Source organism: Mustela lutreola, chromosome 15 (genome assembly GCF_030435805.1).
Source record: "Mustela lutreola isolate mMusLut2 chromosome 15, mMusLut2.pri, whole genome shotgun sequence".
In the NCBI taxonomy this organism is placed as follows: Eukaryota; Metazoa; Chordata; class Mammalia; order Carnivora; family Mustelidae; genus Mustela; species Mustela lutreola.
The window spans coordinates 3,928,681-3,935,109 of NC_081304.1; the positions used below are offsets into that span (position 1 = coordinate 3,928,681).

At 56.5% G+C, this 6,429-nt stretch overlaps 1 long non-coding RNA gene across 1 annotated transcript; it reads right to left on the reverse strand.

The window, feature by feature from the left end:
* Nucleotides 1–1,792: 1,792 nt before the first annotated feature.
* Nucleotides 1,793–2,906, reverse strand: LOC131816185 (uncharacterized). Its single transcript, XR_009347974.1, has 2 exons — nt 2,402–2,906; nt 1,793–2,009 (listed from the first exon to the last, which is right to left on the reverse strand). It is a non-coding gene; the product is annotated as an uncharacterized LOC131816185 (long non-coding RNA).
* Nucleotides 2,907–6,429: the final 3,523 nt, after the last annotated feature.

The window sequence follows — 6,429 nt, forward strand, 5'->3', positions numbered from 1 at the left end:
AAAAAAAAAAAAAAAAAAAAAAGTGTATCTATAGCATAACAACCTTGAGTACATTCTTGAGAAAGTCAATGCCCTCCTGAGCCCTCTGCCCAACTCAAGGGTCTCCTCCTGGGCCCCTCCCCTCCCTGCCTCTCTGCGGCACCCAACCTCTCCTGCTCGCCCGCTTGCCTGTTCTCAGCTGGCTTCTATCTAATCAAGTGAGAGGCCGTGGAGTTAGCTTCTCCCTGGCTCCCTGGCACACCCTCGAGCACCCCGATCTTCCCGCCGGCTGCCTGTCTCCCTCTATGCCCCCGCCAGCCTGGGTTCTGGGGACACTCCTCCTTTGGCCAGGACCCCAGCTGCTTCCATCCGTCCTGTGACCCCTCTTGTGGCACGCTTCGGCCACTTGCCGGCCTCTGGGCCACGACCCGAGCACTCCCGGCCCCTTCCCCCAATTTCAGGAAACCGGCCATCCCTTGACAGGTGCCATGAACTGGCTTTTTTAAAGAAAATTATTACTTTAAAAGCAATATCAGAAAGGGGTGTCTGGGCTGTGGGATGGTGGGCCACGGGCTCTTTTCCTCTTTCTACTTGTTATTAAAGAAACTGAATCCTGTTTCTGACATTCTGGGGGGCCAGCATGCAGCCAACCCGTTCCGAGGAGGCTGGCCCCCCAACCCGACGCTCTTCGATCCCACGAGGACGTCATCCTGCACCTGGATGGGCTCCCCAGGGGCAGGTGCTGCCCTGGATATGACCACGGGGCTTCTTGAGGACACACGTCTTTGCCCTTCTGGTGGCCCCCATGGGGACAGAGAGACGACGTGTGTGAGCGCCTGCTGTACACAGTGGGCTGGGCTGGGTGTGGGCCAATTCTCAGCCCGCAAACTGTCCTCAGCCGTGCGACAGCCCTGGACCAGACCTCGGGGAGGTGCCCACCAGAAGAGGGGAGGGTAACCTGGAGTGGGGGAGGGGCAATCTGAGCAGCGAGGGCCGGAGAGGCTCCACCTGGAGGTGGCATCTCACGGGTGGGCGGTGTTAAGCTGAGCCGGGACAAGGAAACGTCCAGGCTGAGGCGGGAAAGGGTGAGCGGACAGGGGGCAGGTGAGAGAAGGATCCGGAAAGCTGAGTCAAGGTCAGGCGAAGGAGTTTGCATCAGGGGCTCTCTAGTGGAGATCGCTGGGGGCCCGGGCGGGGGACAGGGTCGTGTAAGGAGAGAGCCCATTGCTGGCAGCAGCCCACGGGACGGGGAGAATGGAGGCGTGGTGGGGGGGCGGGCGCCAACTGGGACAGTCATCATACGTCCGGGGAAATAACTCAGACGCAGGAGGGGTGGAGGCGGGAGGGGGCAGGAATGCTCAAGAGGCAGACTCCAACGTTGACCGGTGTGCTGGCCAAGGGTGAGAGAGGACTGTGGGTCACCCCAGGGTTGTGACTTCGGGGAAAGGAGCCAAAGCTGTTGTCTTCCTCCCTTTCTCTCTCCCTTCCTTCTATCCTTCCTTTTAAAAAACATTTTATTTATTCATTTGACAGAGAGAGAGAGAGAGACAGAGAGGGGACACAAGCAGGAGCAGAGGGAGAGGGAGAATCAGGCTTCCCGCACAGCAGGGAGCCCGACGCGGGGCTCGATCCCACGACCCCGGGATCACAACCCAAGTCAAAGGCAGACGCTTCACCGACTGAGCCACCCAGGCGCCCCGGGGACAGGGAGTTCTGCTCTGAATCTCCGGAGTTTGAAGGACTAGGGGGCAGCCAGGTGGAAAGGTACAGACCTGAAACCCAGAGAGGTGGGGGAATTTAAAATCATTAAACATAGGATATCAAAATGTTTAATGACACATCTGTTTCATGCCATGGAAACAAGTAGCAACGAGCACGGAATAAATAGTCACAGTTATTCGTCCGCGTGGGAAATGTGGTTTATGGGCGCACCAGTACTTGGTTTCCTGGGACCGTGTCTGAGATGGAGACTTCTGGGTCGAGACGGGCACAGGCGGTTGGAGATGGCGGATGTCTGCCCCTCTCCTCTGCTGGGGTCCCAGTGAGGGTGGAAGGGAAAGAGGAACGAAAGGGAAACACACGACGCTGCCTTTGAGGGCCAGCAAATAAAGGGTCTGCTCCCGAGCTTGCCGAGGGCTGGTTCACTTAGACCCACTTGCAAGAACCTGTGTGCTTAGGCTCATGCATGTGCACACGTGCACGTGTGTGTGCAAACAAGAGGGGTGTGGAAGTGGCTGCCTCGAGAAGATTCATGGATGAATGGCAGAGGTCTCTGTCTACCCAATCCCAGCGGGCTTCCTGAAAGAGGGGGCACCCTCCTCTGCCGCTTGTACTTCAGTCACTTTCTCCCCAAATCCTGCCCTTCTCCCCACTCCGCGGTACCCGGGGGGTAAGTGTGCTCTGAGAAGCAAAAGCCCCTTACCTTTCTCCAAAGACAGCTCTGCATAGCCCCATCACTTAAGGAAGAGCATCATTTCAACCTCGAGGGTTCTGATCTTAATAGCCCCCTCCCGCCCCCCGCAGCTCAATGGAGCCATAGTCCCAAGTCTGTTCTTAGTCTCAGAGAAGCCGTCAGGGCTGGGGGCCAGGTGTCTGCTTCTCTGCACGTCAAGGGGAGGATCAGACCTTCCAGAAGGGTCGCTGGTTTTGTCCAGAGGAGCGTAAGGCTGTCCGAGGTCTGTCTTGCGTCCTTCACTCTCCCATTAACCCTGGGCCGGGGCCGGGGCCGGGGGGCTCTTCCTCTGACTCACCCCCTCCCCACTTGAGCTTCCTCTTCTGCATTGTTTTGTTTTTTTTAAAACCTCTGTGCCCAGCTCCCATTATGGAAAGCGCTGTTTATGTCCAGGGCCCCTTAAAAAGGCAGCTAACGGCTCCCTGGCTGCGGTCCTCTCTGCTTGTTTCCCTGGCAACCGGAGGCAGGGAAAACAGAACCTGTCAGATGGAAAATGTCAGTTACAGCAGCTCTGGAGAGAGGAAAGAAGGGGGAGGGGGGACGGAGGGGGGGAGGGGAGGAGGGGAGGGGGAGGGGAGGGACGGCCGGAGGGGACCTCGGGGCTCCCCCTGCCGCCACCCCCGGTGGGCGCCCTGGCCCAGGCCAGCTCGTGGGCAGAGCGGCCGGCTTCTGAAGTGAGGGGCTGCCCCCCAGCCCAGCGCAGGGGCCCGGAGAGGTGGAGAGGAGGGGGCGGCCGCCCAACAGCCTGAGCAGGACGGATGGAGCTGGGGGCCGCCCTCCCTGCCCTGCCCTGCCCAGCTGACTATCACATTGTTTCAGAGGTGACTTGGTGGCTTTGGGCACAGGGCAACGCATCCTAGAATGCCCTCCTGCCGCCCGTTTGAAGCTCAGGAGAGCGGGGAGGTTCAGGGGAGAAGAAAGATATCAAATCTGGGCCGTCCAAAGACCCTGGAATCCGTTCCTCCTGCCCTCCGTATTGATCCCCGGGCTCGCCTTCCATCCGCGGATCAATGCCTCTGCCGGAAAGAGGAGCTGCCCTTTAGAACGGCTGGGAGAGCGGCTCAGGCGGAGCGTTCTTAGTAATCAAAACAGGCCCCTCTCGGAAGGACGGCGGCAAGTGGAAACAAAAGGAGGTTTGCCGTACAGCCTAGAATATTAGGGTGGGAGAAGCCATCAGTTAATGGGACTGGATGCCAATGAGGTGTGTGGGGGCTCCCGAGAGGAGGGAGGGCGCGCGAGCGTGTGTGTGCGCCAGCGCGCGTGTGAGTGTGTGTGGGTGGCGGGCATGCGCGGTCTGCAAGCTCCTGCTGCCGTCCTCAGAAATTCCTGGAGCCTCCCCGATATTCCGATCCCCCAGGAGAAACTCCGCCGCCTCCCCCCCCCCCCCCCCGGGCCAGCGGACCCAGAGAGAGTGGGGACGAGACGGGCTGCTGCCCCGGCTGCGTGCTTGCGTTGCTGTTCAGATGGGGTCATTTAAAAAAACAACAGGGGGTGGAGGGGGGTGGCAGGCTCCAAAGAGGGAGGAACCAGGACTGGTTTCTGTTCATTCTGAGAAGCTGAAGCCCCACACAGGGGATCCAGGAAGGGGCCGAGGAGAGTCTCCCCGTCTTGTGCTGGGTTTTCTGGGGGAGTCTCCAAGGAGGCTGGACACCAGAAACACTGGGGACATCCTGCTTCAAGGATGCCTCTCACCTGGGGTGTGTCTGACTAAAAGGACATCGCCTTGTGGCCCAAGGGGTACCGTGCGTCCTTGAGCTCTGGTTGAGCACGGGGGCAAGGGAGGGCAAGCTGGACTACACGCCACCCTTTAGTGCCCGGTCTCTTGCAAGCCTCCTCCCCAACAAAACTTCCCAACAGAAGAGAAAACAACACAGCAACACTACAATAACACAACCAGATGTGACTGACACCCCCCTCACCCCCAGACTTGCAGACTGCATGATTTGCTCTAAAGAGTCCGGCTTCAGGCAGCAGCAGGGGAGAAAAAGGGAAACCCGTTATTTTCTGGGCTCTTACATCGCCGATCTCCTCCCGGGGTCTGCCGGGCGTCTCCATGCTCCTTTCTTCCTGCCGTTTCCAGGGCTTGCAGGGACACATCCAGGCGACCGTCCACGTGTCCCTGAAGGTCGAGGAGGAAGCAGATCTGCCCGTGACTGTGTCAATCATAGCTCCACGTGCCCCCCGCACGCGCCTCACTTAAAGACCATATGGACCCTCTCGTCAGGCTGGGACAGACTTAAATTATGACATTTTTCATCTTGACTGACAATTCCCTTCCGCTGGAAGTTGAGGAACGGCCCGGCCATATTACATCTTGCACAATAAAATGAAGGAGATGAAAAGGGGAGTCATTATTTTAGGAATGTGGTCTCCGGGAGATGGCTCAGGACGTCATTTTTATTCCCACTGCTCCTGCGTTTTATTATTTTATTAAGAGTTAACTCTCGATTATCCACATGTGAGTTGAAGAGATGATTTTATTCCCACAGCTGTTAGGTCTTATTATTTTATTTTTATTGGTTTGGGTTTGTCCCTGGGCTCCGTGCTGCACTGAAAAGGAATCGTGACTTCTCACATGTTTTGCAAGTACCTTTATGAATTATGTGCAATGGATGCTTCTAATTTCTTTATCGCTTCTTCCTCCTTTTGGGGTGGGTGGCTATATATATATATATATATATATATATATATATATATATATTTTTTACTGTGGTAAAATACATTACACAAAATTACCATTTTAACGATTTTAAATACAATTCAGTGGTATTTTAGAACACTCATGATGTGGTACGGCCATCACCATCACCTGCTTGAAAACGCTTTCATCCCCTCGAGAGGAAACCCCACAAGAAGCAGATATGCCGCATTCCTTCTCGTTCTGGTCCCGGTGACCGCTCATGTACTTTGTGTCTCTGCAGATTTCCCGGTCTGCACCCATCATGCATGTGGGATCATACAACACGTGGCCTTTGGTGTTTGGCTTCTTACTTTCCATCACGGAGCCAAGGTCCGTCCATGCAGCGGCGCGAACCCGAACTCCGTTCTTCCCCGGGCTGAAGAAATAACACCCCGGCGTGTGGATTCACCACACTCTGCTTATCTACGCTTTCGAGGTCGGACCTTTGGGTCATTTCCATCTTGGGCTGTACTGCTGTGAACTTCTGTATTCAAGATTTTTTTGAACACCAGTTTTCGATTCTTCGAGGGTCTGTTTCTAGGAGTGGAATTGCTGGGTCATTCGGTGGTTCGGTGGTTAGCTCACCGAGAGCCACCAGATTGGTTTTGCAGATGGCCGCACCCCCGCGCTTCCCCGGCAGCAGGCAGGAGCTTCCGGTTCTCCCCTCCTCTCCCATGCTCGTCAGCTGACATATTTTTTCAGTCGGCCTTCTTCATGTCAATGGGAAAAAAAAGTGTTTTCAAGGTCAAGTTCTTGCCTTGGCCTTGGCCTTTGACCTTGGTGCTGTGGCATCATTCTGTGGCGTTCCGCAACGGAGCAGGGGAGCGTTCACAGGAGAGCCGCTGTGTCCCTTGACCTGGGAGCTGGGTGTCGTGGGAAACCCACAGGGGGCATTGCGGACGGGGGATCCTTCCGCAGGGTCAACCTGGTGGGGCTGGGGGATGGTTGAGCTTCGGAGAAGAGCCTCTATCTGCTATTAGGTGCGTGGTCTTGGCAAGTAATTTCCTCTCAAAATGGCGTGGCAGACCCTGTTGGTGCCCACGCAGAGCCCCATGACATTGACTTCTGTCTGCTCATGCATTGGGGCCACCTGCCCGAGTTGGGGTCCCTCTAGGAAGAGGCGCAGGCCAGAAGTGCCCATCAGTTATGCCCCGGGGAGCAGCCCCCTACCAAGGGTGCCAGGGAGTTGGTGGATAACCTCGCAGCCTCCTGGTCAGGTCACTCCGGCTCCCAGAATTTGCTGCTGGGCTGGAGCTCCGCTTGCCCTCAGCGATAACTGTAGGAACGAGGTACCTGATTCACCTGCCTCTGGTCTGCA